Source organism: Dinoponera quadriceps, unplaced genomic scaffold (genome assembly GCF_001313825.1).
Source record: "Dinoponera quadriceps isolate SergipeBrazil2010 unplaced genomic scaffold, ASM131382v1 scaffold1782, whole genome shotgun sequence".
Classification (NCBI taxonomy): domain Eukaryota; kingdom Metazoa; phylum Arthropoda; class Insecta; order Hymenoptera; family Formicidae; genus Dinoponera; species Dinoponera quadriceps.
Window position 1 is genome coordinate 431,130 of NW_014555947.1, and position 10,338 is coordinate 441,467.

Consider the following 10,338-nt stretch of genomic DNA (forward strand, 5'->3'; position numbering starts at 1 on the left):
AACTCAGTCTCGAAACGGGGCGCTCGTGACGCGATGATGTGCCGTGTCGGGTGAAAAAATAACCAGATGTCGGGAAATTAATCGTTGTAAAAAAGTCAAATCTCTTGAGTAAATCTTTTGTCCCGAGTCACGTAGGATCCCCGGGACGCGAGGCGTGAAAGGATCAAACGGACGTCTTTTCTTCTTCTTTGCGGGAAAAAATTGTTCCGCCGAGTTTTCAACAATACCCCACGGGCGGGAGGTGGATTTAACTCAAGCTCAGATCGAAAGCGTGTCGCACAGTGTGGAGAATTTAATGATTAAACTTTCCCGGCGTTTCTTCCCAAGGAGATAGGCAATATAACCAACAGGCTTACCCCCCAACCCGAGTTACTGAATCCGCCACTGCCAACAAGTGGTATCGGTCGACGATCATTGGCGGCTGCGGGCGGCGAATCCCGCGTTGCTTTTGGCGCGCGAGCGACGGCGCCAGCGGAAATAATCGAATCGCAGTCACGGCGGTCGAGTGGGGCGAAATCGCCGCGAAGTTGGCGTGCAGAGCGGTAGGGAGAAAGAGGAGGGAGACCCGTCGACTTCCTCGTAGCTTCCTCGTAATCGCGATCATGATTGTCGTCGAGTTAACCCCGGACGATCGTTTCCATTTGCGAGCAACGTGGAACATCGTGATGGAAGTAGCCGGGGCTACTTCGGAAGTAACCTTGCGGTAAATTTTCATCTTTCTCATGTGCTTTAGAATAATGGCGAGTCCATAGCAAGACGAGTCTGTCGAACGTAACGCTATCGGATAAAAGATCTATGGAGTTCGAAACATTGGTTTGAGAAACCTGTGGACTCTATGCGATAAACGATTTATCACAGATACTCCGACTTCCCTCTAATCGATTTCATCGATTGTATCTAGATCGTGTGGTATGTGTCGTAACTTACAATACCTTTCAATCAACGCTCACGCAGCACACGAATATCTAATCCGGGCTTTAAGTTGAATGTACTTAGACCGGAATTAGGAAGCATTTAGTAATAGCTGCGATCAGTAGTTTTTTTTTTTACACCTGTCGGCAGTCTTCTATGTTGAGATTGGATTATATTCCTGTAAATCTAAGATAATAACCTGTAAATAAGAGAATAACTCAATCTCAGCTCAGAAACTCCAACAGTTCCAACAGTTGCAAAATAAACGTTCTGCCGAAATGCAGCGATTGCGCGTAAGGTGCATTTTCGTCTAGTGTAAAATTGGTTTTAGGTTACCAATCCACTTGCGAGTACACGTCACGATGCTCGCATGAGAAGGACGCGCAGCTATGTTCACGCGCTGGGGTTCAAATGAATAGTAGTACATTGACGCCGGTTGGGCATTGACGTGATGCCGCGAGTTCCCATAGACGAATTCGACAGATTCGCGCGATTTATACGCTCACAAGTGGATGCTCGGTTTATGAGAATGATCCTCCGCGTCAGATACGGGTAAGTGAGAAAAGTTATCACGATGTTCAGCGTCATACGCGTCTTAAGTGCTTGATTGTCAACGTACCGTTAATCTTCCAACCGCCATTATTGATTTCTTAACCGAAATATTTGTGATAAGTGTTGTATGAATCTGATACAAATAATGCGAATTGGACTAATTTTATTAAGAATACGATGAAAATTCATGTGTAAAATAAATGCCGTGCAGAATGGTAACAACATTGTATTGATGAGGTGCTTGATATTTTGATTAAGAAAGTAATAACATTTTACAGTGAATAATCAACAAATTGTTAATTTCAAAGATACACTTTCTTAATCCCTATTATCAAAGCAATCTTCAGAGAAAAAGTTTGTATCGTTCAACTACTGAAATTATGGTAATACTTCAACACATCAGTGATCAGATTCCGAATTCTGAATGTTCATGCTATAGTCTACTTATGAAAAACAAGGTAAGGTAAAACTGTTTCTTGTAATTCGTATAAAGCAAACATGTAGGCCTGGAACAACCACTCAACATATTACATATGTACACTTGTTAATTAATAACCAAAATCTAATATATTAATTTAACACCACCATAGTAACATTTACTTTGGTAAATATTTCGTTAGATTGCTCGTGAGTGTTAATGAAACGATACACCTTTCCTTTGCAACTGTTGGTTTTTTTATTAATTTATTTAACTTTACATTGAAATGAATATGAAACTACAAGTAATTCTTTGTATGTGCTTCCTCTAGTTTTTACTATGTTTTACATTACGTAGCTTATATTAGTTTTATATTAACCTATTTATATTCTCAAATTAAATATAGAGAACCTTACATTATTACAGCATAAAATTTTTTGTATTTTATTATGTATAGTTAAATTATATAAGAGCGGTGTTTCAGCGTAATTTAATTACGTACGTAACATCACGGAATTGCCCAATTATTATTGATATTCGCGATATTGTGTATGTGCAAATAAATAAATCGTTTATGGAAGACTTATTCTTTTAAAATGTTTGCGCGCAGTTGCGACAGTGGTACAGCAAAAAAAGCTAATAATCGCACGATAAGATGCTTAATCGGATGGGAAGAAATCGAATCTAATAATCACTGAATGATTCGTACAGACGATAACAAACAATTACGTCAGATTGATTCAACAGTCTCTTGGTACCATATAAATCCATTTTATATAGAATAATATACGAACGTAAATGGATCGCATAATCTTTTATCCCACGAGAAACAAATTAACGAATTTCTATGAAAGAAAAAAAGGAACAATATAATGATGCCTCGATTTCACTTACTACCGAATAAATTGAATTATTAATGAGCTATATCTGGAATTCATCTTACGTAAACAGATAATAATTCACGTTCAAAATGCAGCCTGTTGGGAATTTCGTGATATCAAAGTCGATCGCTGCATTGGTTACAAAAACACAAATATCAGTGCCGTTTTTTTTTCTTGATGCCTTGCGGTAATAATTCGCCGTGTCGAGATAAAAGGATAAATGGAATGTCCCAACGAAGCCACGAGACATCACTCTATTCGGAACGACTTGAAATCGCACTCATTTAAGTTTCTTATGTCCTATACAATCGTATTTTTTCATACTTTGTTCGCGATGTTATTTACGTGATATGCAAAACCAACATCAATAACATCAATAACAGGTTTCAATGTCCGTTTACGACGCAACAAAACGCGTCAGTTTCAAACGACATTGAAGCGTGGAAAGAAAATCATGTTTCTTTATTCTTGTTATTTGACGTAATAACTTATAGAGAATTGAGAGCATACATAGGATAAAATACAAACTTTCATATTTCTACTAAATCATTTCTTCGAGTTATTTTACTTACGAGTTGCATATTTATTCTTTATATCCATTCTTACACGTTTAACGTTACACATTACACATTTTTGTTCTTATAACAAAATAACAGAACAGAAGACAATCTTCGAGGCAAAGAAAGATATATGACGTCGTTGATCCGGTTGAATTCGTTAATTCGTCTTAATCTAGAGCAAACAAGCTGTCTCTCTTTCCCCTTCTACATAACGATCCCACTTACTGCCATTCCTTTGATTATCTTATTTGCGACAAAAATGTAAAAATTGGATGAAATAGATTTTATATGGTATAGTTTGCGTGATTCTTGTTTTTTCTTTCTGTTATATCTTATACCATAACAGAAAATCGCTAACAAATGTCAGAATCAATAAAATTTATATGCTTTAATTTTTTTATTTTTTTAACAAATTTGAAATTGATTTTATTATAACTAATTGATTTTTTAATCGAATTTTTACATTTTAATTAATTTTATTAGTTAATTGTAATTTAACATTAATTATTAAATTTTTAGTCAAAAATAGGGGCAAAGATAGTTTCCGAATTTTAAGTGATTGCAAAGGAAAAATCAGTTCGTTAAGAAATATATTTTGTATCGATATTACACAGTAAAAATCATGAAAAATTTCTATGAACAAAAAATCCTGCTGTTCCTTGAAATAAACTTTATATTCATACGGAAATAAAACAGAACGTGGTTCTGTACTGTGTAATCTTCGTTAAACCCTGACCTTGTCACGATAACGAGCCTAATTCTCGTTTCAAGTGGATATTATCGGCCGTTTGGGTTTCATTATTATTTACTTTCTTTTACTTTCTCGCGGAAAGTTTCTCGACGATAGATGTGATAAACTTTAAGCAATAAGTTGTTAATACGAGAACAAACGTTCTGAAGTCTCATGAGAAAAATGCCATTCATAAAATGTACATCTATATATCCTAGCATACAAAAAATAGAGCTGAGAGTAGATATCTAAATATACAGAGAAAAGTATTACTTAATTTTAATGTGAATTGATCATTATAGTTTAGATTTATACTGCAATAAGCATTTCAGCTATCGTAACAAAATAATAAAATAAAATATAATCCAATTTGTTAAAGAAAAGAATATAAATAAAATAATTAATATACTTATAAAAGTAAAAATTTTATCTTTTTTTTTATATTCTAAAGTTATAAATATTAAACCTAAAATTCAAACTCTGAATAAAATTAAGATTTGGATAATAATTAAGTGTGGGATATTGAAATCAACCAAAAAACAAAAGAAGTACTTGCCAATATATATATTCACGTTTGGCTGGGGGTGAATAAGTCAGCTGTTCAAAGTCAGAATCGCGGACTGTCAGTACATAATTTGAATTTATATAATTTAAATTTTTATAAAGGATCAAGTAAGTCTGCGCGATCTTTCAGGTCAAAGGATTCTTTGATCTCTTGTATCGTCACTCATTTTCCGATTTTCATTTTCCACTTTTCCGATCTTTTTATTCCCGTTAATTTTTTAATTGCGCCTCTCATTTGTGACATCCTTTTTTTTATCTCAAAGTCATGGAGATTACACGCGAGGGTCTTGGGAAGGTGTCTAACCTATCTCAAATTCCTCCCATATCCTGTACTCCGTCCCGTCCTTCCTTGCGAAGGAAACGGCGAACGTCGAAGGATGAGAAGGGGGAGGGTTCGTCATCGAGAGGACGAGGCGGTTAAAAACAACGTTCGCCGCGATGCGCCCAAGTATTCTTGGAAAAAAAGCGCGCCAAACACCATGATCATCGGTACCGGGCCACGATCACCATAGGAATCGGCGGTGCTCATATAAGCCGGACAGAGGATATAACAGGTAAAACTGGTTTGCGCGAGAGCTACCTGCACCGCTCTTCTCGAGGGCTCTCTTCCACGATGTCCGGTTTATTTCGTGCTTCTCTTCGGAACTCCTTCCTCCCTCACCGTCCGTTTCTTACTTCACATCCTTCCCCTCACCGCCTGCATCTATCGGTCTTTTTCGACCGCCCATCGAGACCCCGATCCCCACGGAAGAAATCGCCGAAAACGTCCTGAGAAACGAGGGGAACGTATATGAATATCGCGCCCACGCGAAGAGGCAAACGCGCGTTTACGCGCTCGCCAAGGGTCACCCTTGAAGAGTACACTTAATTTCGAAATTCATTCTTTTTTCTTCTTAACAACGTTAAGAAGAATATAAATATGTATGAAGAAATTGGCGCCGTTTCTCGCGTTAACTAAGAGATGTCCGGGTCTCAAGGACCAGGATCTTAGGAAGAATTCACACCTTGATAGAAAAGCAAAAAGCAGAAAAGCAAAAGTCAATCAGAATTCGCGCTGATAGTCGACAGAACTTTTCAGTTTCTGATTTACCACCAGCGCGAGTTCTGATTGGCTTTTGTTTTTCTGTTTTCTGCTTTTCTGTCAAGATATGAATTAGATGACAAATGGAATGGAATTTTTAAGATGGCATCTTCTTTTTGATTTTCTTGTTTTTATTCTTAAGTATCCACTCGTTTTCGCTCCTAAATTTTAATACGTATAATTTACGTTACTTTAAGGTATTCTTTTAGATTTATGATAATTCTGAAAGAATATTCCAATGACAGTAAACGCTCACTCAATCGTTGTATTTCCTGAATACAACGTATACAACAAATAATGTTCTGCATTCGACATTCGACATCGTATATAGGATATAGGAATAAGGAGATGGAATTTAAACTCGTAGGGCAAATTCCATTGTAGGAAGGACGACGAAGTAATGTACGAGGACTTTTCATATGTCAGTATGTGCTATGTAGAATTCGTCGGGAAGAAAAGATTATATGATGAATAATGTTGGAATGTCGAGTATCTGAACAAATATATATTATTATATACTATCTTATTATATATATTATATATTATAATATTATTATATATATTATAATATTATTATATATATCTATATATACTCTATTACTCTATATGTGTGGTGTGTGTGTGTGTGTGTGTGCACATTATTATCTAAAATATAATATTATAGAAGTTCCAACATAAAGAATTGTTTCGTAGCGTCATATATTTATTATATTACTTCAATCTTAATAAGGGCTTAGCATAACGTAAGTAATAATGACTCTCCGACTAATTGTATCGCGGAATTACAATACGCTTAGACGGCCGGTTGACTTTTAACGGCGATCGTTTGAAAGTTTGAAAGAACCGTGCACTTACCACCATTCCTCTCGAGTGGGTTCTACGCGTTATTACGGTTTTTAAAGTTTAACGATAGTTTTGCTAAGGATTCTAACCGTGCGAGAGACTCTAAACGGCGCGAAATTGCCGTGCTGCGATTCTACGAGATTTTACGACATACGCGAAAGTCCCGAAAGTTTCAAATGTGTATGCAAAGTGCCCTGAGAGGAAAAGGCGCGATCGCGCAACGCGAACTCCTGTCGATTATTTGTCGCCTACAATTATTCCGAGCCCGGCCGGCAATTATCCTTCGTTAGGGCTCGACGAATTCTCGTTCAAAGACCGGGCCCGTACATTTTATGAGATCCTCTACGAGACCAAGAGTCTAGAAAAATGCCCATGGCACCGTCTATCGCGATTTTAATCCGTTTCTTGAAAGGGTTAACTGAGAGAAATACCGAGAAATTTAAAATTCTAATATCATTAATCTAAATAACTAATCTAAGAAAGTTAATCTAAAAATGCATTAAGTCCGTTCAAGCCGGATCTCCCCCCCCCAAAAAAAACTGCTGAATATTTTAGAAAGATTCATCAGCACAAAAATTAATTTTAAACGTATTGATTTGTACGTTTATAAAAGTTATTATTTCGCGATAGTTCTGCTAACAAAGATTTCAAAATGACAATCGCGTTTGGCGATGCTCACCGATAAATTCGATATTGATAAAAAAATTTTATTATTCTGCATTAAAGAAGAATGCGTTTGACGACCCTTGAATTCCTGCGTTCTAAACACCTTAAGTCTTAAACCAGTCCCACGTTAGGGACGAACCAGACTAACTTTCGGTCCGACGTGTCGGATCCCTTTCTTCGATCGATCGCGCGTAAATACTGCGAGGCTGAGCTAGAATCTACGGGTCCATTGTGGATCGTCGTTGGTGCGAGGGAAAAAGGAAAGCTTTGGCCCTATTCTCGCCGCCCTCGCATACCTGCTGCCATGATTAATATCACGCCCGCGTTAGGGGTTTTAAGCTCGTGACCGAATCCCTCGGAAAGTAGTGTCGATATCAAAGACGACAAGACGCGCCTCGTGTTTCGGTTAGACGGTAGAGACGCGATTGAATTTCCGACGAACGAGAGATCGTTGGAGGAAACACGTCGTCGGATAATTTCTCTCTTTATTAGCGCACGTAATCGCGACAATAAACAGGAAATACGATGTTATCTGCGTGTCGCGTTCGCGATGCTTCACTTGCGGATCACTTGCGGATTGACTTCAATTTAACTCACATTACGTTCAGAGTGAATATTAACATTTATGACTTATTCGTTGTATGTCAGCGAGTCAATAAAATTGGATAGTATTTTGTATGGCAGTTTTTTTCAAATTGCAAATAATTTTACTGCTATTACTAATCTTCTTAATATAGTTAGTCCATAGAGTGCCCAATTTCCACTGACGATATCAAACTTTACCTATCCAACTATCCAACTATCCAACTATCCAACTATCCAAGTAATAAATCCAAGTAATAAATATTAATTTTGAACGTGTGTGAAATTAAAACAAATATACACACACAATATTATAAACACGGAGATATTACTAATTTTTATTTTTCTGATTAATACTTTATTTATATGCCAGTTGAGCTAATAGAGAAGCGTGTACACGATAGAAAGTAGTGTATAAATATTTAAATATATGTATATGTATATCGCGGGTATTACTATAAATTGTAAATTTATTTACATTACATTAACCTCAAGGAATACGTATAGAAAGTGCCATTTTTAGTTGCGAATATCTCAGTTTCCGAATGGTCAATCGTTTTCTAACTTTCTAACAACATACGTGTAGATAGTATCTCCATCAATATGCAGCTAAAATTGAAAAGGTATTCCTAAGAAAACGGTTTGACAGATCGGCTACCTTAACAGTTATACGCATGCCCTTACACGATTGACTAGACTTGACTGACTATCATCAGATCTCGTTAAAACTAGCTCTTGTCTTTTATTTAGTTCGATTTTTAATTTTCCCATAAATGACTCGTTGCAATTCCTACATAGGCTTCACGCGTACTCGTTTATTTTACGTATCAGAGTCGCGAAGGAAATGGCAAGTACAAATAGGCATTTTATAACTCGGTTCTACTAGAACTGAAGCGCGCACACCTCGGTAAAGAAATAAAATAAAACTGAAAGGGGGAACACAAATATATACGCGCACACATCTGTCTCTCGCTACAAGATTGCTGCACGGTGTTGCTGCTGTTATGTTGTTGCGGCTGCCGGAGCATCGAACGCTGTCAGCGAGCGGTTTAGTAATCCGGTGGCGGTGGCAGCGACGCTGGCGCAATCCAGGAATTTCTCGCGCGAGGCGAAGGAAGGAAATTGCGTTGCCCAATTAGAAATCGCGGGAGACCGCAGAAAGAACGGACTAAAGAAAGAGGGAAACAGGCGGGAATAAATCGGGCGACGCGACACCACGCTTATTTAACCTTAATCCGGCTAATTCTGATTTTCGACCGAAAAGACGGAGCGCCGTAATTATGCAACGAAAGTAGTCGTCATGATGATCGTTACTCAGTAGTAGTGAATATTGCAGTACATTCCGAGTGAATTAGAGCGATTCCGCAGACGTCGGCTAACTTGAATTTTAATTCAACCGATCTTCTTCTTCTCCTTAATTAATCCCGCACGATTATCACTTAATTCTAAAGTCAGAAACCGGAAACGGAGGGTGCGAGGCGGATTGACCGGGTTAAGTCACGACTACGAACTTAATACGACACCGACGGGATCGACCGTTGTAAGATAACAACGCGAGATCGCGAACGAGAAAGAAATAAGTTTAATAACTTTTCTTCTCTCCGCGAAGATAAAAATATATCCCCGGAGCCTCCCGGACGACGATTTACGCTCTGCCTCACCCTGACGATCTAACTTTCTCGCGCGTGGCGAGAATCGCTAGAATTCGCGCCGCGCGACCTTACGAGTTGCTGGAAAGAAAGAAAGGGAAAGATACGGAGAGAGAGAGGGAGAGAGAGAGAGGAGCGTAAAAAAATATCATTGGGGATGCGACATCCATGGGTGATTATTATTAAACGACGTCACTTACTGTTCGCATGGACACCACACGCTTTTTTCCACAAGCGCGATATAAAAAGCAGCTCGTCCGCGCGTAGATCGCGCCATTTCCACGAGCGCGATATAAAAAGAGTCTCTTTGCGAGTGATCCTTGCGGATGATCGAGGATTAATAACGACAGGATGAACTTTAACACGCAGCTAGCATTTATCCCGCGGGCGGTTATCGTCGAAGCGAGAGAGGGCAAAGCGAGTCGGCGGCTCTCCTCTCGAAAGGCCAAGCCGCAGGTAAAGATCGATGGATCGATAGATCACGGTATCCGCGTATACGGTCCTGCCGGCCCTCTCCTACCCCCATCCCTCTGTTCGTTAGCCCATGCTCTTAGGTGTCGCCTGACACGGGGATGATTATTTATCGTTCTGCACGCTTAAAGAATCGATCGAAACTGCGGCGGCGCGTGAGTCCGAAAACAACGCGAGATCGGCGAACGTTCGCAAAACGTTTTACGCTCTGACACGAGAAAATCCCTTTTGTTTCGTTAAATAGCTTGCAACCTTCTTACGGTCTTCTGTCTCGTGTATAAAACGATTAACGCTTTACCGAAAGTTAAAGTTGTAAATCGTGAAAGTGGACATTGGTATTGCAAAAGTTAGATTTAAATCTATTTAGATGAGTCAAATAAAAATTCTTGTTTGGATATGGGCAAACAAATGCTCTTTTTTTTTTGGTTG